We start from the raw sequence: 23037 nt of genomic DNA, 5'->3' as shown, positions 1-23037 counted from the left end.
GTTTCTTAGCTGGGTGAAATTAACACCTTACCAAAAATCTATTTTTCATTCTTAAATAAAATTTAAACAACAGAAAACCTCTTGTGTGTATGGCTTTTGAATACAGCGTCTGCTTTTTTTGAATATAGCTTTTTAAATTTAGTGTAAGAAAAGATGTTTTTCTCAGAAGTTATCTTGTAGTTAGCTAATATTTAATAACTTATTTGATATTTGATGTATTGAATTTATATATATGTCTTCTCAAAATAAAATGTAAGAAATAAAGCTCTGTCTTTCTTTAACCTGAACAGTTCAATCCTATGCATGTTTACTCAGGAATAAGTACTACTAAGTTTCACAGAACTTATAGGCAGGGTTGCATAGAATTGTTTTAAACTGTTTAGTTTTGTTGAAATTAATCAGGCTAAGCTGGTTTGTGAGCAAATATTCTGGTTTAAGTGCTTGGTGGATCCCAGCCAAGAAAATACATATTTTCAGGTTTAAGTGCAAGTAAGCTGCCTTGAGTGGTTTATGAATCACAGGCAGGAAAAGACTATTTTGATCAATGAAAAGAGATTACTGAATCTGAAACAAATCATTACTTCGCCAAAAAAAAAAAAACCTCCATAAAGCACCTGCAAAAGTGTTAAGAAGTCAGTTTGCACCCAATATTGATGTAGTCGATCATATAATCAAAATAATGAAAGAGAACCCCTTTCACCATTCTCCAATGGTGCTTTCCTGGCTTCCTACTATCATCAGCTTAATTCACTTATGGAGTGAAGCAGCTGGCTTTTAAAGATAATCTCTAACTGGGAATCCCAGCACCGCTTGGAATTATGATTCTTTTCTCTTAGGGTTATGCCCTTGTTTTCCAGGACCAAATTTCCAACTGCCATGGCTTCATATTAAAGACAGAGCCCTTTGTAGGCCTGGTCAAGTGAACTGCTCACATAGCCTATCAGTGTATGAGCAAGGCTGCACCAACTTGCCCCTTTCCTCACATTGCACATGCCAACTAGCCCCGCCCCCCAGCCCCCGCATGTGCATCACAAAAAATTGCAGGGGGGAGGCTGTCATGTATGCAGTGAATGAAAGGGGGCTATCCGGAACCCTGCACAATTGAGGCTCCAGATCTTGTGGAAGCTTTCATATATACAGATGGACACCCGGAGATATTATATGTGGAAGAAGGCAAGCCTAGCCTCCAACCTTTTGCTGCCTGAAGAAGAACAGCAAATGGGGACACCCCTACCTAAGTCAAGATGCATCATATCCCTGAACATGCAAATAAATGGCTTTGAAGAAACAGAGCCCAAAGCAACGAGGCAGGGCCAGAACTGAATTTAAGCCACAGCACTTCCCTTGGGTTTGGACATTGCTTTGCACTTCTTTCTGCATTCACCAGAGATGAATCCCTCTTGCAGACATATCTGCCCATGCTTGGGAGGCTCAGGAAGAATGGAAAAAGGGAAGGAGCTGCCATCCCTCAGTTTCTGTCACCTGAGGCATCCACCTCACTTCAGTAGAGAGAGACCCTTGTAACTTAATCCAGAAGAACAGGGACTAAAGAGAAACTGTGTTTCTTAATTCTACAGAGATGAGGGAAGGAATTAAGTGGGGTGCAGCCAAGGCTGGATTTAGATGAAGAGAAGCCCTGGGCTATGCCACTTGTGAGGCCCCTCCCCATCCCCCACCCTCACGACTAGAAGAAAATGGAAGTGAAGCAAACAAAATTGAGTGAAGCCAAGTATGATGGCGGATAGTCAAAATTCTGCAATTCACAATTTCTCCTCTAAAGGACGTGAGATGTTACTGTTAAATACCATAGTGAATTTTAAAAACGCATAAAATTTACTTTTGCAATAGCTGAACTTTGTAAACACTTTGTGGAATAAGCATTATTTCTTAGGAAAGGGTCTACTTAGCCTATACATAAATGTGGCACTGGGTTGCAGCATTTTCTTGACCCAAAGGCCAAGGTGTGTCTGTGTGTGTGTGTGTGTGTGTGTGTGAACCAAATCCTGTACAACTTGCAGTTCATTTTAAGACATATGTCCCTCACAACAGTCTCTAGAGAAAGGGATTCCTCTGTTGTCATCAGGCATCTTATTAACACAGTCTTACTGGTGGGTAGACGGCAAAGTAATACCTATTAGAATCCCCTAAAGAATGTTCAGCTGGTCCATCACTTATCAGATTCCAGTTGTTCTTTTCCATTTCTAATGCCAGAGCTTCAAAGGGATATGGTCAGTGTTAAGCCCTCTTCAGAAAGTGGAGTCAGTTGCTTCCAGTTTCTATTCACTGCGGGAAGAGAGAACGTACATCCAAGGAGGTGTGGAGAAAAATGCAAAACAGGTGGATGAACCAAACAAATGCAGACGAGAGCCAATCTTACTGCCTTAGACATGTTGGCATCTGATTTGAGGGAGACAGAACCTGAAATAACTTTCTCTTCCATCAGCAGCACCCCATGGCAGTTGGTACCTTCAAACAGTTGTTACCTTACCCACTTCACAGATAGCTTCAGTGACCCTTTTCTTTCCCTTATGCTTTAATATTTTTCCTTCACAAAGTTTTACACTTTTTTTAAAAAAAAAAGTGAGAGCTGAGAATTAGACCAAACTAGTCAGTGAAGCAGCCAAACTGTGGGCCAGGCAACTAATTGAAGGTAGTCCCCTTTCCAAGGTCACCTCCATGTGTTCCAAGAATGTGAAGAAGAAATCTATTTTATCTCTCATAACTAAATGAGTGATGCTTTTCCTTCCTGAGATACTGGTCTGGCGGTTTTGACCCTTGTAAGGTAAATCCCTGTCAGACCAGGAGGAGGCTTACCCAGTGATGGATGTTGAACCTGCCATACAATTTGCCATAAAATATGGTAGAAAGCAACAGAAATAAGGACACAAAGCATCACTAGGAGTGAACTCGATATGGCCATGCTCACCTGAACAACAGTTTTTCATCTTAACCAAACCCTTAAAGTAGTGTTATTTCTGCTGAACAACTGAATTCATTGAGGCACAATTCATTCATATGATCTTGTATGACATGAAAAAGGTATTGTGTCACAACTTTTCACTGTGATTTTTACAGCAGTATCCTGAGCCAACATTATCAGGTCACTGAAAAAAATTTCATCATTGGGTCTAACAGCATAGAATTTCAAATCTTATCTGAAGAATGGATACGCATGAAACATTAGTAACATGTTTTCACATTGATTACTATGGATGATTAACACTGGATGACACCTCTCCATTGGTCACATGCAGGGGAACCAGCACACCTGCCTCACTTCTGCCATCCCAAGATGTCCAAGTGCTAAAACGCCATCCAAATACAAGATGTGCATAAATGTGCGTAGGCCAAAAACCATGTGGCTGATCCCCTGGAGGGGCAGAATCTGGCAATTGATTGTGTTTTGGGGACCTTTGTAGTGCAATCAGTTTTACATATGTTGACTGTTAGACCATGTAGATAAGCAGGTGTGATGAAGGCCGAGCTTGTGAACCAGGTAAGTCAAGTGTACAGGTATAGTAGACTCGTTCTCCTTAAGATGTGGAGAGGCGTCACCCGATCCAGCCCTGGAAAATTTACACTTGAGTTGAAGCTGGGCTTAATGTCATTAACCTTCTTGAATTTCGAATGGACCAATATTTCAGAGTCACAATTTTTAGATGTGCCACCATAATTGCAAGATATTGATCATTCACGTCTACCATAACGTGACAGAAATGCATCGCAAATGGCTAGTGAAATCGTCTTGCTCTCTTGCAGCAGTTGAGATGTTAATGAAAAGTATGGCAGAGGCATCCCCCCCCCCTTTTTATCGTGTCTTAGCTCGATGTCATTTGCTTGGGAAGTGAACCTGCTGAGTGTAACAACATTTTAAAGAGGATTGTTTAGAGTGAAGTTCAGCATGAGGGCACCATAAGTACCAGTGTTCTTTATGGAAGATAGATTTATAGGAGCAATTTAATAGCAATGATGCTGTGTTGTTTCTTTTAAAAATGGTCCATTTCCAACAAAGTATTATAAAAGAGGCGGGACACTGATAAGGCTATGAATATATGGTGTTAAACGCATTTCATTTCAGGAACCAGTCGAGAGAAATATTCTCAGGAATATGACCTTGAAGTTATGTGTGTTTCAGAGATCTAAATATTTGAAGTGCATAAAATGCTCCATTTGGCCATTTTAATGTATTTCAGCCTGTTCATCTGCAGCCTTTTATTCACAGTTCCCTTTAAAATGGAAAATCTCTCAGCAGCATGTTTACTATTCAGAATGGATGCCTAAAATGGAGTCGAATGGCTGCTCTGGATAAACTGCATTTGTTGTACCTACCGAAGTATAGCAAAAAAGTTAATTTCCCTGTCTTCTTTACTGAGCTACTAAGCGTGCCATTTTTAAAACTGAATTTGGTAGGAGAATTTATAGCAAACTCATGGAGATGAAGGTCTGGACAGACCTTCCAAAGTGATTTAACTTTGACTAGGTCAAGCATGCCATCATAATTATTTTTACAGATTATTTTTACATGAGATGAGCCACCCCCTAAAAGAGAAGGCCTCAAATAGTCCCTGCCTTGCCCCATATGCTCTACATCTCATTTATCCATAAAAGAGATCATCACTTAATCAAAATATTCTGCAAAATATTTCTTTTCCTCCAAAGGTCCTTTAACCTACATTGAAGGGGGAGGACCCTCATGAAAGCTATCTAGCTTGCTTGCTTTCTCAGTAGCAATGCAGTAAATATAAAATAGATTGCAGCATTTGAAAGCTCTTTGCAGAAAGCAATTGTACCATATATGTCAATGGACAGACCCAAGGAGGAGGAGCTGCAGTTTCCCCTGTATAACATGGAATCCTATTTCCTGTGGAAAGATTTGTATTGGCAGTGCACTGAAGATGGAAGGTCAGAGTTTAATTTATACTGTAAACAGTTCTTCAGGACTAACTGTGGAAACCTATCTGCAGAAACAATCATAATATTAGTCTTGGAAGCAGATTTTATGTTCGTTGCTTGAGAAACTGGGCAATGGCTTCCAAAAATCTACATTGTCTGTTTTTTCAGCGGATGGAATTCTGTGGTGTTGTGATCAATGGGGATTTTAAAAACGGATTTCATCAGATGTGGATTAGTCCCCCGGCTACTAGGAATAATATGAGAGATTCAAGAAGCTGTTTTATCAATATGATCTAACTTCTTGCATCATTGAAACAATGGTGTCCTTAACCATAACCAAGTTATGTCAGAGTCTTGGTGACAAGATATGAATATCTAATATTTCAGATATTTAATGCAATTTGATTGTTTTGTCAGTTAGATTAGAAATGTAAATTATCCTAGGTGAACCTTGGTGAATGGTTCAGTATATGTCTGAACTTTAGATTGTAAACTAGTCCCTGGGAGATTATAAAGGCTACTGTTTGTTTTCATATATCCTTGCACAGATTGGTTATGAATTTCTAAGAATCTGCTATGTCACTCCCTCTTACTCCTTCATTTATTTAAGACATTTCAGTCATTTTTCAATAACCTTCACACAATGAGGATTCAACCAGGGCTTTTTAGTTTTTAGCTGGGTTGTAGAAAGAGCCCCATGCTGACATTGATTCTTTGTAATCTCATCCCAACACACATGCCATTCCCAGATCCTCACTTATAAATCCTGGTTCTCTATTACAAGACACTGCCAAGAGAAAGAACCCTCTTTAAAGTAGACAGTGATGAAGGTCCATCAGGTCCCCAAACTAATTTTCATTCTAAGCCAGGTGTTCAAACTGGCTTCTGTAGGTAGTGACTCCTGGGTGAAATCAAAGGGCCCACGTGCTAGCTCTTAATCCTCAGACTGACATCTTCTCTTCAGGAAGCTTTGATGTTCTGCGGGGTGTGAAACCTTCCTCAGGATTCATGTGGATTAGTCTCGCTGGGAAAGAAGAGTCATTCTGCATTTGTTTGCCGTGGATGACCTGCTCTCTCTTTAGACAGAGCCTGCACTGAGACATAGAGCCGAGTTCGCTGATTTATGGCTCCTAAAGAGGCAGAAGTCAACAAGGAAATGCAGAATTTACCATAAAAGAAAATATTCTCCAGTCATGGACATACATAAAGAACTGATGAAAGCCAGGCTTAGCAGTTTGTGGCAGTTGTCTGGGACATTAAAAGGGGGGAGGAGGTGGACTTTGTAGGCACAGCAGATGGAGGCTAAAGAATGTTAGGCCCCATTAAAGAAGGTTTGTGCAAGGCACATTGTGGAGGAAATGGCTAAAAGCTTGGGGATAAGACGCTTTGTGCCAGTGTCTGACTTCTTTATATTAATTCCATTGAAATAAACAGTTTCTCAGTTTTGTGAAACGCAAGCAAAACGTTTGGAACAAATGCTTGAAATTCTATCAATTAAAGGAAAGCAGGAACTCTGTACAAGTGTATGGGACACATTTATTAAGCAGGTACAGGATGAGAAAGGAAAACAGGAGTTCTGATAAGTGAACTTTTGGCATTAAATGTTATCATTTGGAAAATCAGTGTTTTTTTCTGAGGATTCACAAGGGTACGCAGTAGTGGCATCTATTTTTTCCAAATGTTAGAATTGTGACACTTACTGCAACAACTTCATGGTGAGTACGGCACCCTTTTTCTAAAAAAAAGCAGCAGCAGCACTGCAGAAAACAAACTGTTAAAGTGTTTCATTCAAAAATCTACCATTGGGATATAAAAACAGAACAGAAAATTATAGCACCACCACCATCATCACGTCCCCTTATTCACAGAAATGTCTCAGAACAACTTAGAAACATTCTGGAATTGCAGTTACTGCACGCAAATTAACAGTGGCTAGTTATACATGTTATTAGGGACGCAGGTGGCGCTGTGGGTTAAACCACAGAGCCTAGGACTTGCCGATCAGAAGGTTGGCAGTTCAAATCCCCGTGATGGGGTGAGCTCCCGTTGCTCGGTCCCTGCTCCTGCCAACCTAGCAGTTTGAAAGCACTTCAAAGTGCAAGTAGATAAATAGGTACTGCTCCGACGGGAAGGTAAATGGTGTTTCCATGCGCTGCTCTGGTTCGCCAGAAGTGGCTTAAGTCATGCTTGCCACATGACCCGGAAGCTGTACGCCGGCTCCCTCGGCCAATAAAGTGAGATGAGTGCCGCAACCCCAGAGTCGGTCACAAGTGGACCTAATGGTCAGGGGTCCCTTTACCTTTATACATGTTATTACAGTAGAACGTCAGTTTCCGAACGTAATCCATTCCGGAAGTCCGTTTGAATGTCAAAATGTTCAAAAACCGAGGATCAAAGGGCTGTCAGCAAGTTTAAGGGGGGAAATTGAGAAATGCGCCTCAGAAGCCGTTCGACTTCTGAGGTGTGTTCGAAAACAGAAGCATTCACTTCCAGGTCTTCGGCATTCGGCTTCCGAAATGTTCGGCAGGCGAGATGTTCAAAAACAGCAGTTTGTACTGAGATTCACATACAAACACACAAAGAAACATATGCCAGCTGCATTTGAGCTAGTTGGGTAAAGCTGCACATGTTCATTTCAATCAACTGAAGCCAGAACTGTGGCAGGTACTGGGAGCTTTATAGCTTTTCTACTGTATGTCTGTTCCAGTCCAGCCCCATGCCCCACCTCACCCCCAGTTTCCATCCTTGGTCGTCCACTGCTACAAAATAGGCCGAAACAACCACCTGGCAGTTGCCATAGTCTGTTTTTATCCTTCCCACTGCTGCTGTTTTCTCAGTCTTCAGCCAGGCACACTGATCTCTTTTGGACCTGACTCATGAAAATATAGAGCTCCCTTTTCAAAACCCTTCCTGCAGCTTTCCTTCATAGAGCTGTCAGACAAAGAAGAGATTAATACAAAGAAACCCCTTTTTCTAAACCTCCTCCTGCCAAAAACATTGTTTAAATCACACAGTGAACTCAAACGCTGCCCCCTCCCCACCAAAGCATTTGTTCAAGTAAAGTCATGGGGTATGTGTGTGTGTTTAGGGAGGATTTCAGAAAGAGGGAGCAGAGAGAAGCAAGAGGGGTGGTTGTAGAACATGGGAACACAATGGAAGAAAAACAAAAAGTGAAAAGCCATACAAAAATAAGTACTGAAAAATGTAAATACAACAACACACCCATACTTGGAAAGTTTTGGCCTTTGGAGTAAGGGCATAGGAATTCAATTCAGTACAAATTTAAAGTGGGATCTATCTAATTTGCTCTTTTGGAAATAAAGTGCAAACCAAAATAGGGCTATCCTTAGAAATGTGTTTTCCTCTGAATTTTGCAGTGCAGCACTCCAACTAAAGTAATGTGAGTGGGCTGGAGGTGGCAGTGATGGGCTGAGCCGGCCAGGGCAGGTGGGGGGCAGGGCAGTGGCGACATGATAGCTTGGAGTGTCCCAGATTTGGGACAGAAAAAGTTGGAGCATATGCATTTTTGTATAGAATTTTTACTAATACGTGCATTTTTCTACATATTACGTGTCTGGAGAATTGCATTGCAAAATATGGAGAAGTGTGAATTTTGAAGGATAGCTTGTGTTTCAGTTGGTGTATTATTTCAGAAAGTGTGAATTTGGTAACTTCTCCCTACCTGTTTATTTTGGCCTTTAATGTATTTTTGTGGGACCCACCTCTTCTGTTTTGTAGAATCTGCATTGTGCTGCTTTTTGGGTTTACTTGTTTTTATAAGTGTATATAAAGTTTTTTTTACTTCTTTTGAATTGTATGATCATAATGATGTAATCCGACCAGGGACCTTACGGTAAAGAAATCTTATAAATAAATAAAAATAAACAAATGAACTTTTTCTGCCTTTTAAAGCCGCTCTTGTGTTGTTGTTCTCTTTTTGTAATGGAGGTTATGTCAAATAACTGAGCTCCCTGTTGTGAGATCTTCTTAACCATATTTGGTTACAACAGAAGTAGCTTCACTGTTATAAGATTATGAGCTAGGATTAGAACCATTTCCATCTAGCTGGGAAAACAAACCCATTCTACACCATTTGAGACTAGCTCTGTTTTGACAATGAGCACTCACACTTTGCACCGTGGGTGCTCTTTCGGAATTGTGCGTGTTGCTTTGCACCCCAGGGAAATTGCCAGTTTGTATGGGCTGGCCTGCCTCTCAGTGTTATTTTTTGGAGGTTCACACCCAGCCTCAGTTAGTCAATTTACACTGCTGGGAGGTGGGGCCAGTCGCATAAATAGAGGGTGGAGCCAGCAGCAGGCAGGCATTTAGCTCAGGAGATTCACCCTCCCTACTCTCTCTTTGTTTAATTTTTGTTGTTTGCAGGTTAACCTTTTTTCCTCCTGTTTAGCAGGTGCTGCTACAGCCTTTTGACTGGTTGCTATTGAAGAGCAGGGAAGAAATTTACCTGCATTGCCAGGTTTTGTCTTTCCCGTAGCAATTCGTCACAACTTTGGCAGTTTAAGGCCTTGGACGAAATCCTTTAGTCTTTTCTTCCCTAAATGGGGTGTGTGTGTGAGTGAAGTGGTGACTCACCCCCCTGCAGCGGCGATTCCAGGGTCCCCTCTTAAAGGGGTTGTAATATGGGTGTCACTGGCCTTGCACTGAAAGGTTGTGTGGTGATCACACAGGGTCCCCCGACGTTTAAAGGTCTCTTGATCCCTGTGCCACCACTGTGCTCGCTTCCCTGCTGCCACCAACCCCTTACTCTCGGGTAAAACACTGAGTCCAGACAGTTGTTAAAATTGAACCAAATAAACAAGTTTATTTTATAAGCATTAACAAGTTTATGGTTTCTCAGATAATATTCCTGTCAGTTTCTTAACTTTAGTTTCTTTAACAGCCTATACCTTCCTAATATCTTCTGACTGATTATATCAACTGTTTGACTGACTCCTCTTAATGTATTCTCTCACTCTCTCACATCAGACTAGCCCAACCCTCAGACTTATCCTCTCTGTCTCTTCTCTACAGTGGCGTAGCGTGGGTTGTCAGCACCCGGGGCAAGGCAAGTAATTTGCGCCCCCTAACCCGTGGATTTGTGCCCCCTAACCCTAACCCCCAGACGTTGCGCCCGGTGTGGCTGGCCCCCCCTGCACCCCCATGCTACGCCACTGCTTCTCTAACTCCAGACTGACTTCTTAACCACCCTAACTCTAACTCCTCCCCTTGGGTTCCCATTGGTTAGTCATTTTACAATTAGTTAACCCTTTCTTATGAACCCAGTATGATGTCACACACCTAGGAGGGCAAACGCCACAGGCTGTCAGTGAACTACCCTGCATGCGGGGATATGGGGTGGGCTGCCTGTGTACACATACATCTTGCAGTGCAGCCCCATATCCCATTTGCCCTGAGGAGCCCCACTTCCCCCGGCTGGGGGGCTGGGAGGGATACACGCCCAATGCCTAAGCCAAGGTCTTCCTACATTTGAAAGTTTAATAAAGTTGTAGCCAAATTTTAATTCCATAACAAGTTGTCACAAGTATTTACTCCTTTCTGGTGGTCCCTGGGGGCTGGGGCAGTCACCGCCTGGTCACACAAAGAAAAAAGTTTTTTTAAAAAACAACAACAATGCAACAACTTTTGGATATCATGTGTTGTAGAAGTTTCTTGAACTGACGGACGTATTTTCACAAAAAAATGATACAAGGTTATATTGTCCACAAATATTTAGACAGGTATCATTGCTAGAGAAACTAGCAACTTTTATTTCTTTTTGCTACTTGCTTATAAACCAACAGTGGTCATGTTAAAATTAACAGCGCTGGTTCCTAAAACAGAACTTTTTTTTTTATTCAACTTTGTCAGCATATTCAAAGACCTCATTTCCTTATGAGCATGTTAAACTTTAATGGGTGATGAAAGATCCTCACATTGTATTCCAGATGCCCGTATTTTTTATTTTATTTTTTAAAAGTACTTAATTGGATCCTTTCACACTTCTTTTGGCATTCAGGTCTGTGGTACATGTTTGAAAAGGTCATTTTGTTTCAAGGGAAATGCTTATTCCAAAAGAACAAAAGTCAGTATGATTATGTTGAAGCATTTCCCAGAGCTAATGGTAGAAAAGTAAACTCTGTGAATGTATCACATAAAATCAACACCAAGGAGGAAACAATAACAAAAAACAGCCCAATACTAGGTTCACGAGGTCTCCTCACAACCCACAGACATTTTCATCCAAAAAGACAATTTTTAAGAACTAGTAAATTAACTAGTCTGTTTATTATAGGCTGAGAATATTTGTGCATTTAAAAAAAGCGTAAGGAGGGATTGTTCTGGTAATCCTGGTAATCAAAACTCAAACACCTGGGCTCAGAATTCTTTAATTTTAAGAGCACATCTTGTCTTTTGGATGTAGCTGAAGTTGGCAGCTCATATATATACACACACACACACACACACACACACACACACACATTTCTAAACAATATTATTATACATTCACACCATTTTCAATTTTTATACTCCTGGGATTACTCAGATCCCCCAGACTCCCCCTCCCCCAGGTTTCCAATTTTTCCCGTTATTTTTGCATCTAATTACATTTTTCTAATCCATTTTATCTCCCTTTTTATCTTAAGTAATATTACATTATATGTGTTACAACAATCCTGCTAACGTTTTTAAGTATACACAGTGGTCTTTAAGATATTCTATACACTTTTCCCATTCTTGACTGAATTTCTCATCATCTTGGTGCCTGATCCTCACGGTCATCTTTGCCATTTCAGGATAGTCCATCATCTTGGTCTGCCGGTAGTCCGCAAATTTAATTCCCCGCCATATTCTGTCATCCGGTAGCAGTGGCAGACTTGGGGCTCTCAAATTTCAGGGGCACCCTGTGCGATGCTAAAATTCTGTGCCCCCTGCCTCTCACACTCCATTCTACAGCATTGTTGTGACACCCCCTGCAGTGTGGCCAAACCAGTCACGCTACCCTAAAACCGCCTCTGCCAGTGGGATAACCAGAAAGATCATTTAGGGACCTTCCACCTTTTGTCAAGCAAATGCAAACAGACAAAGCAATATATAACAGCTGTCCCTTCTTCTGACTGATTACAGATGGTACTGAAATTTCACCAATGGTGGGTCCATTTTGTGGGCAGACTTTGCTTCCTTCCTCCTGAGGCTGCTGAATATGTATCTGAATGAAATTGCGAACCCCTCTAGCTTTCCATTAAATGCTCTTCCTGCTCCCTATTATCGCCCGTACGCCGGAGGGGGTAAAATGGAATGCCTATTTCGGAGCCTCGCTCTTCTGCAGTGAATGAAAATGTGGATGTTCCCCTTGAAAGAGGAGTGACAATGTCACTCAGAATAAGCCTATTGTGAAAGAGAGAAAAGAGGATAATTTTCTCGTCTAATAGGATCCTTCACCCGTACATGCTGCTGATTTTTTAATAAAATGCACTGAATCATTCCTATTAATGTAAGATCACTTTCTGCAATGAGCGAGACCCAGATGATGACTGAATAATCAAGGCCTGATGAGGGTGCAACAATAGGGGTGTGCTTGTCCTGAATAAACCCATCCCAGGGGCATTTAAAGCATCATCTACAGCTGTGGCCCTCCAGTCAATCAGACGTGTGATTGCATCATGTAAACAGCACCCTATGGACTCCCCTTATCTTCTCTTATGAAATTCCTGTCAGATTTTTATTTTTTTTTTGCATAAATAATTCAGGCAAATGGCTTTGGCCATTGCGAGCTGCCAATTATTACAATGCCACCGTTCACCATCACTCATTACGGTTGTGTCAGCCCTTCCATTACGCATCCCTAGATTCCAGACTTAAGAAACCTATTATTCCGTTTTCGCTCAAGGGCACTTATTTTCCTCCTTGTCTGTCAACCTTGGCAAAAAAAGTAGATTTTAATTGGGGGGGTGAGGGGAGAGAAAAAGTTTGCCTGGCTGGTCTTATATTAGAAGACTCTAGGCTCTACAGTACAGCCCACCGTATAGGAAAATCAAAGCTGTTTGCTCTGTCCATAGTTTGTTTGAACTGACCTTATGTGATATAATAATGGCTTATCTTCTCTTGGGAAGGAACACTGTCTGATTCATGGTGTCAGAAGTCTGAGGAGCCTCTGCTACTTAATATCTGAAATATGAAATTGCAGCAAAATGTAATATTGCCATTCCTCTTCCCTTTGGTTAATTGCACTATATGTGGCCTCTTAAACTGTGGCAGATATTGTTTTGTTTGTTATTATGTTATATATTTTTCTGTTTTTAAACTGTAAACTACCCTGTGATCCTCAGATGAAGGGTAATATGCAAATCTAATAAATAGTAGTAGTAGTAGGTGCCACAGGCTGGTCATATACCTCCCAAACCAGCCTGCTATCCTCAAGTGCACTGGAAGAAGTGATCCAAGATTGACATAAGAATCAATTGTCATTACAGCAGGGTTCTATGCATGGAGGAGAGTGGGGACCATCTTGTCCTTTGCTCTAGGAAGAACCAGGGCATTTTTACAGCCGGAACTTGCCGGAACTCAGTTCCAGCCCCTCTCTGGTGGGCAGCATTGTCATTCTAGGAACACCAGGCAGAGGGCCTTCTCAGCAGTGGTGTCCTCTCTGTGGAACACCCTCCGTTCAGATGTCAAGGAAATAAATAAATTATCTGACTTTTAGAACACATCTGAAGGCAGCCCTGTTTAGGGAAGTTTTAAATGTTTGATGTTTTATCGTGTTTTTCTCCCGAGAGTGGCTGGGGAAACCCAGACAGATGAGCAGGGTATAAATGTTGTTGTTGTTGTTGTTGTTGTTGTTACTATTATGAGAGGTGTTCATTGTGAGTTCTGGCACCTCTTTTTCTAGAAAAATAGCACTGGGGAGAATCAAATATCTTGGGCTGCCCCTGGTACTGTAAGATTATGTGCAAATAATTTTCCTGAAAACGAACACCTCTGTTAGTCAAGAGGAGAAGAAAGAACTTACTGGAATGTCCTGCTGTTTTGTTTCTAATAAACATGAGTTTACTGCAATGCATGCGAGAATAAATTCCTTCCTTGCCTCCTTGTTCTTCCTATTCTTTCTCTCTCTCTGTTCCATGCCCTCTCCTTTTGGGTCATACATCCACGAAAGGGTTATATTTTTCACTGGTGCACAGGCAAATTCTTTGCTTCAGAATGGAAATCGTTCCCATGTCCACCTTGAGGCTGAAGTTGCCAAAAAGATGACTGAGAACAGCTGTTTTGTATGCTGCTGAAAAAGGAGAAGCGACAGTGGCCAAACAGATTTAGAGGGTTCCCCTTCCCTCGCCAAACTAAAATAGCAACTGGTTAAGGAGTCCAACTGTCTTGGGGAGTTGTGGGATATTTTTCGCTGGAGGTTTGCAAGGGCTAGTTCATCCGTCTAAGTGAAGGAGCATAAGAGGCCTTGCAGCTTGCCAGAACTCTGCAGTCGCTTGCCTGTCTCACACAGTTACAAATCCACTGACAACAGATGCACCTTTAGCATGTTCTAGCCTGCTTCCTCTTGCGTAGGGAGAAAAAGGGTTGGTTCTGTGGTGGTGAACACATGGGTAAAGGCTTAGAACAATAGCTGCAATTTGTCAGGGCATGAACTGCAAGCCTAATAGCTTTCACCGCATTCGTGCATCCATCTTGAGAAGAGACAGATAAGAAGGCCGCTGTTGCTCGAGGTTCCAACAGAAGTATTTTCTATTGCTGAGGTAACAACATTGTTTGAATTCAACTTACACAGATCGAGAAGGGTCAATATCTGGCTTAACAGGTCACTGTTTTTCGGCCTAGCTTAAGTCACAGCATTCTTGTGCGGCTAAAACATCACTCATTGCCCCCTCTCTCAAAAAAACATTGTTGCACATGTAATAAATCATAGCCAACGCAATGATATCAGTCCTTGTGGCATTGGTTCAGACATGCAAGGAAATCATGTTCCTTCCCCACAGTGTGTATGCGATTCTGCTTTAGGACTGCCTATGACCAGTGAAGATGATGCATTTTGCCAAATGGGGTGCTGCTCCACTAACCCAAGTGAGTTGCATCGAACGAAGTGTTACTTAGAAGACCCAGTGAAACCAATAGATCTAATCAGTGCTTTTTCCTGGGGGTACACAGGAGTATGCATACCCCTAAACATTTTGCGATTTTTTTGTACTTTTGTCCATTTACTGTACATATTTCTTTTTCCCAATTTGAACTATAAAACGGTGGTTTTCTTGAGTCAACTGCTGCACTTCAGCAACTTCACTTTTCTGATTCCATCGCAAACGCTCCCCTTTTATACGAATCCCTCGTTCTTCTTCCTTCTGTGCATCCTCAGATGTCAAGAATTGAAATGCCCCTATAAGGTATATAACCAAGCAAAGAAGTGCATCTCTGACAAGGCAGCTTTGCCTGCTGAAAGGGTAGTGCAAAAGAGACATGATTAGCCTTAATAACTCTTATTATGGGAAGCATATGGAAGTGTGTTTTTTTATTGAAGCATCCAGGCATAATTGAGCAGATATGTTACAATCTGCTTTGTGCCTGCTTAGGGAGGAGAAGGCCTGGAGTCTGAATTAGTCATTGACCTTTGTTCCATTGCCTGAATTGCTATTCTGCGGCGATTAAATGATGCTTTGCGGGCCACTCAGTCAGTGCTGGTCAATAAGCTATTAGTGCCATCATTGCTAGTGTGTCACACGCGGTCCTGAATAGCGTGATTAGTTCCATTATCAAGACCTGAGCAGCCCCCTTGTCAAAGCGCACCCTGCCTTTCTCAATAGATTTATTTCTCGTACTGTATTCAAAGGAACAGCAAAGCCTCCAGAGTGGTTTGCGTTTAGGAGCCCAGCAGACGTTCTGCAGTCATTTGAGTTTTGCCTCCTTGACAGGCATCATGTGAGTTTCTGTGTTTCTGAGCTTTTGGACTAAAGGATCCTTGCATTTTGCAGCTTGTTGAACAAAGAGAGCAAATTCGTATAAATGAACTTTCTTTGCCCAGTTCATTCCAGTTGTATCATTTGTTTCTGATTCTGCAGCATTTAAAAACTTCAGGGGCAGGAACAGATCGATAGATGGAAAGCTGAATAAAAGCGTAAATGAGGGAGCCTGGCAATCAAGAGAGTCATGAATGGAGGCACAGGGTGCTTTCATACAGGGAGACTATTGCATTAGTTTTCCTGATTAAAATGCTAGCATTTCTGTCTCCTTTTCTAATGCCTTTTCCACACCGCCTTACCTGTTGCATTATGGAACTGTGGCTTTTTGTCCGACATAGTGGCATGTCACGCTAAATTTAATTCACACCAGTGGGCATGATGTGACACGACTGAACCTCATTGGGCAATGTTTTGGGGGGTATTTTACAGTGAGTTAAAGTAAATAAGAAAAAAAAGAAAAACATTATAAAAGGGGGATGAAAACAACAGTAACAACATGACAATAAAATAAAATTGAGGTTACAAAACTATATAATATATAGCAGAGGTCAGCAAACTTTTTCAGCAGGGGGCCGGTCCACTGTCCCTCAGACCTTGTGGGGAGCTGGACTATATTTTGAAGAAAAAAATTGAATGAATTCCTATGACTCACAAACAACCCAGAGATGCATTTTTAATAAAAGGACACATTCTAGTCATGTAAAAACATCAGGCAGGCCCCACAAATAACCCAGAGATGCATTTTAAATAAAAGGACACATTCCACTCATGTAAAAACACGCTGATTCCCAGACCGTCCGCGGGCCAGATTTAGAAGACAATTGGGCTGGATCCAGCCCCCGGGCCTTAGTTTGCCTACCCATGATATATCGTAAATGGATTAACTTATTGTTTCCCTCAAGTACACATTGATTCATAGGTCACAATGATTTCAATAAATACGTTCCAAATATCATTAAATTTGTCCATACAAAATCTTCATCTCAAAGCAATAGTTCATGGATTGCATGAATTGTCATGTCATCTATCCATTGATTGAAAGAGGCCATCTTTTTGTCCTTCTAATGTATCATTAGACAATGTTGCTACCCCCCTTTCTTCCTCACATGTGTATGTTTGTTCCCCCATGAAAATAGCAGGAAAGAACTATACATCAATATACTACCCCAAATTTAAATTTTCCAGGTTAAGAAGGTTGCAAATGGGTTTTTCTCCTGGAATAAAAAAAACACGGAAGTGAGTGCCTAAGATCCACTGTGTTCCATTTGTTTTCCAGAAGTTAATTTTATATCATGTGAAAGCTCAAATATAATGCAGAAATTAACTGTTAGGGAAATGTCAAGGAAATAGAATAAACTGTCACGTGGATGCAGCCAAGATGGCGCAGAGCAAATGTGTTTCTTCTGCCTGCCATGAGCCCTACCATCTTACGTTCAGGTTGCCAATAACATTTGGTCATCAGTAGGTGCGATTGCTGTGAATCTGCCTCCTCCTGTTAGTGACTTTTCTTAGGACTAATGATGCTAGAAGAGGAGGACGAAAGCAGAATGAATAAGTTCCCTCTGTGTCTATGGAGTCAATATACATATTCCAGACAGTCATACAGAGCACATGCAGTATTATCTCGCTGATTGGCTGCAACAATAATAAAATGTGCCATTCTGTTTGATGTTGGGTTGTTGTTTTTAAAGAAGAAGAAGAAAGATGCTCGTATTGGTGGTCCTAGGAGAAATCTAACACTGAGACAACCCCCTTTGGGGGCTTCTTCAAAGTGTCTTTTGTCAGAATATTCTCATTTGCCTTGTCAAAATGAAATACGGAGAGGGGGGTTGCAAATTCAGAGAGATCTTTTTCCATCCAGTTCTGGAGCAATCCCCATAGCAATCATCTACAATGGACACATCATGTAAGGCAACTTTACAAGGAAAGGAAAAATCTCTGAACAAGAAAAGAAGAAGAAGAAAACACTTTATATTTCCCTCTTTGTGGTTTTGAGACAGGAGGGACACACATAAGAAATTGTTGGGGTTCTTTTGCTGGAGATGTATCTCGTGGGGTTTTTTTTGTTTGGCTATTGTTTCAGGTTCCATTGTTTTCCTTCTTTTTATGCTTTATTCGGAATCTTTTAAGTAGAGCTGACAGTTTGTCAGGGCAGCTGTCAAAAATGTGTGAGGAGCAGACATTTGCCTGGAGGATGGTGAGCTCGGTTACTCCTTGATTCATGTGATTAAGAACAAGCTTTCAGTGAGGTAGTAAACCTGTGGATTGGCTGTGCCCCTTCAGATTGTAGGTGGGGGGGTTGTATCCATACAAAAGAAATTCATTCTGCATGGAAGACTAGCATGTGCTAAACTAGAACCCTTCTCCTTCCACCTCAGTTCAGATGCGGAAGGATTTCTTTCTTTTCTTTTTATATGAAAGGGATCATTCAGTCCTATAAAACTGCCAACTGCCATATAGGCCAAACTAAGGATGGGGCATAAATTTGATTCTGTTTGCCTTTTAAGGAGAAACCACCTGATCGGCACTTTGCAAACCAAAAGACAATGATCTTTTGAAATTTGCACTTCTCTGAATATTGCGATGCAAATCTCCAACCAAATCATGCGTGCAAATATGCATATGTATCCAAGTATGCATATGCTAGGGGACAGTGTCCATTAAAATGTGTACATTGGTGGAAAACTATATGCAAAAATGGGTTACATAATGGGAAATTGCTTGCAAAAATCTGTATGATTTTCAAAATGGCTTACCAAAAAATGTGTATTGTAAGGTAAACTTGCATTAAGATTCTGATGTGCTTTCATTAGAAGTTTTTCTTTTCTTTTCTTTTCTTTAAAAAGGTATTGTGTCAATAACAGTAAAAAAGGTAAAGGTAAAGGACCCCTGAAAGTTAAGTCCAGCTGCAGATGACTCTGGGGTTGCGGCGCTTATCTCTCTTTACAGGCCAAGGGAGCCGGTGTTTGTCCGCGGACAGTTTTTTCCAGGTCATGTGGCCAGCATGACTAAGCCGCTTCTGGAACCAGAGCAGTACACGGAAACGCTGTTTACCTTTCTGCCGGAGCGGTACCTATTTATCTACTTGCACTTTTTTTGGCAGGAGCTGGGACCGAGCAATGGGAGCTCACCCCATCGCAGGGATTCGAACCACCGACCTACTGATTGGCAAGCCGAAGAGGCTCAGTGGTTTAGACCACAGTGCCACCCGCCTCCCTGTCAATAACAGTACTGTGTCAATAACAACAGTAGTTACAGTACAGATATCCTGGTCAGTGGTGTTACACACATTCAATATAGAGACCTGAACAATAGATTAGTCAACTCAGCCACTTTTATGGTAGAGGGTCGGCTTTATTCCTCTTCTCATATGTTAGTGGCAAAGTGGTCACCTGATCCATTTGCTAAGAATATAATTGGGATCTGCAAGACTGGGAAATTTCACTTCAGCTATTAATTCACTGCTTGGCCAAAGGCAAGCCACTAACTCTCCATCTCATCATCATAATTTATTACGGACAGAGACCAGCTTGACACTCTCCTTCTCAGATCTACAGAATACGACCTACCTTCTAATGGCGAATTGTCTGTGAGGCAACTCTTTTGTCAGATTCTTCCTGAACAAGACAGTATCTTTGAGCAAAATCATACATGGAACACAAACGGCATGCAAATCTAACGACGTACTCAAAAATCAGTGCCGTATTGCTGTCAACAGTATTTGTCCTTCCTCCTTTACTTAACATAAACGCCTTGTTTCAGCTGCTGTTGGCACTGAAGCAAGCACTTCATTCAAAGGCATCCTGAACAATGCCAGAATTAATCAGCCATCAGGCCAACAGTGAAAAAGAAAACTATATATTTGGAGATTGCTGCCTTCTTTTATGCAATCAATATAGCTTTCAGCAAAGCATGAGACGAATACACTGGAAAAATTCTAAATAAGTCACCCCAGGATATATTGATATATGGATAGGAGGAGGACAAGGGTAAACTTTGTCAGGTGATAGTCAGCAATTGTCAAACTTTTATGGAACTCCCATAAGCAGCCTAATTTTATGGAACAGCCTACAAGTTGAGGTGAGACAGGCCTCCTCTCTGTTGAACTCCTGGCCTCCCTGGTTGAACTGCTAAATACTTGCTTTATTCCAGCAGGCATACAACTGAATTTTAACTGTATAATTTTCACTGGTTTTTATTTTCATTGTATCAAATATTTTGTACACTGTTTAGAGAGAATAGCAACTAAAGAGTATATAGACTGTTGAAATAATTATAAATAATAAACCTGACAGTGGCAATTGCAGTTGCCTAGGCAAAAGAAAAAAAATAACTGCAACAATGTGGAAACATTCAATATTATTGATAAGTCATTAGGGAGGGCAAACATTCCAAAGAACATCTCTGACTAAACGAAACATGACTTCCATCATGACTAAGTCTAGTACTGAATGTACTTGTTATACTTTGCCTGCACAAAAAAAGAGTCAGCAAGATCTGTTATTCCTGTGACCAGATTTTCTACCTGCCCTTCCTCCTTCTCCTTTGTAGGACTTTATCAAACCTGTCTTGGTCATGGTTTGCAGAAAAACCTTCTGTGTAGTCCTACCTGGGCTACCCTGATACCATGTGCAATCTCTTTAACATGAGCACATCACACTCCACCTTAAAATCTGACATCATCCTTGTACCTAGTCTGTTGGCTTTTCTAGCTCAGTTATAGAGCAATGGTTTACACTCAGAATGTCCCAGGTGTGATCCCTGGCATTTCCAAGTGGCCTTGAGTGGGAAATTTCTGCCTGTGACCTGAGAGAGGTGCTACCAGTCATCATAGACAATCCTAGCTATAGACCAGTGGTCTCACTCAGTATAAGAGAGTTTTCTATATTCCTGAGATGTCTCTGACTGATTTGGAGACAGTTTCCCCCTCTTCTAACCCACAGCAGTCCCAACGCACCTATCTCACAACCCTCTCAAGAGACTTCTGGAAGTGAGGAATGGGCAAATCGCATTCCTTGAATTTAAGGCAAGGGCTGGAGCTCTGTGGTAGAGCACACACTTTGCAAGGATGAAGTCTGGGATTCAGCCCAGATCATCTGCAGGTGGAGATGGAAAAGCCCCAGAGAGCTGCTATCAGTCAGCGTAGACCAGGGTTTCCCAGTACGTTTCTGAGCACAATTCAAAGTGTTGGTGCTGACCTTAAAGCCCTAAACTGCCTCGGTCCAGTATATCTGAAGAAGCATTTCCACCCCCATCATTCTACCCGGACACTGAGGTCCAGCTCCGAGGGCCTTCTGGTGGTTCCCTCACTGTGATAAGCCAAGATACAGGGAACCAGGCAGAGGGCCTTCTCTGTAGTGACACCCACCCTGTGGAACGCCCTCCCACCAGATGTCAAAGAGAACAACTACCAGACTTTTAGAAGACATCTGAAGGCAGCCCTGTTTAGGGAAGCTTTTAATGTTTGATGCATTACTGTATTTTAATGTTTTGTTCGAAGCTGCCCAGAGTGGCTGGGGAAGCCCAGCCAGATGGGCATGGTATAAATAATAAATTATTATTATTATTATTATTATTATTATTATTATTATTATTATTATTATTACTATTATTAGGTCTCCAGCTTTTTTTGGACTGCATTTCCCATTATCCCTGACTACTAGTACTGCTGACCATGGATGATGGGAGTTGTAATCCCAAAAAAAGCTGGAGAACCAAGCGTGGGAAACCCTGGTATAGACAATACCAACCTAGATAATCCAGTGGTTTGATAAGCTATATTGCCAGCTTCTTATAATCTTGCATTTCTTTCTGTCCATAGATCTCACGGCTCAAGTCACTGTCCCTACTTGTCCGCTGTAGATTCTTGGCTATAGCCTTGTAGAACCATATCACAAGGAAGGTAAGTTAAACTGATGCAGTACTTAAAAAGCATTTCTAGTGCAGGCTTTCATTCTTCAACGTGGCGTAAGTATCAGCACTTTAAAGAGTTACAGTCTTTAACTCCTAAACTAAATAAGTTTTTAATCTTGTTTTTGGACTCGTTCACTCCAACTTTAGGGGCTGCAAAATCCAGATGCATTAACATCTGAAGGCAAAGATCAAAGAATGGTATGTCGGAAGGAGTTTGATTATATTCTTAGGTTTCATTTAGAAACAAACAAGACAGTAAAAATCAACTAGGTCAATCCGAGTTAAGGCTCAGCCACAGATTTTTTTTGCTATAATCCTTCTATATCTTGGGCTTCCAGCTGTAGGCAAAGCAACTCCTCTTGTGCTCAATGCATCTCAGAGCTCTTCGACCCTGTTGGCCCATGCCAGGGTTCCAGTCTTAAAGGGGACATTCCAGGATCCAACCAGAAACCAGAATAGGCTTCTGTGATATGGGATGTCCTACTTAAAACAGGACAGTTGCAGGGTAAGCACTATAACTCAGTGGCAGAGCATATGCTTGGCATACAGAAGGTCCTCACTTCAAACTCTGGCATTCCACTAAGAAAGGCAGGCAGGCAGCAAACATCAAATCACACACACAACCACAGTGTAATACAAACAATTGTTTTATTTATTTTTCCCACTTTCAATTTTTACATTCAAATGGCAGCATCACTTTTCAGAGAGGTAAGAAATGGCCACTGCAGTGGCCAAAAGTAAGTCAGGCATTCAGAGCCTGGCAACTGAAAAACTATTTCCATAGAAACTATACAAGAACCTATAAGGATTACAACTATAAGGATGTCCTAATTAAAAAATGATTAAAATGCGGCTTTAAAAGTGCACTGGCTTTTATAGGTTTAAAGTGCTGCAATACTAGGATCCCGAATCAACATCTCAATCTTGATCCTGCCTGCCATTGCCTTTCTTACTGAGACCACTGTAAGGTATGCTAATATTTACATCTGTTACTTTTAAAAACTGACTTTTTGATCAGGCCGAAACCTTGCTTGCCTCAGGAGGGCATAAAATCAGCTGGTGAGAAAGAGACTTTGGGTGCATTTAGACAAGGGGTTCATTGCATTTGTTTTCCTGACAACACTACTGTCGCTTCCATCTCCAGTTCTAATGTTCCTTTTACACTGCATTATGGAACTATGACTTTTTGATTGCTATGCCACTATGTCGTGTTAAATTTTAAATGGCAGTAAAAAACAACAAGCCTGTATTCTGGGATAATGCCTGAAATTTC

This window comes from Podarcis gaigeae (genome assembly GCF_964106915.1).
Source record: "Podarcis gaigeae genome assembly, chromosome: 11".
Lineage (NCBI taxonomy): Eukaryota > Metazoa > Chordata > Lepidosauria > Squamata > Lacertidae > Podarcis > Podarcis gaigeae.
This window is presented reverse-complemented; position numbering follows the sequence as displayed.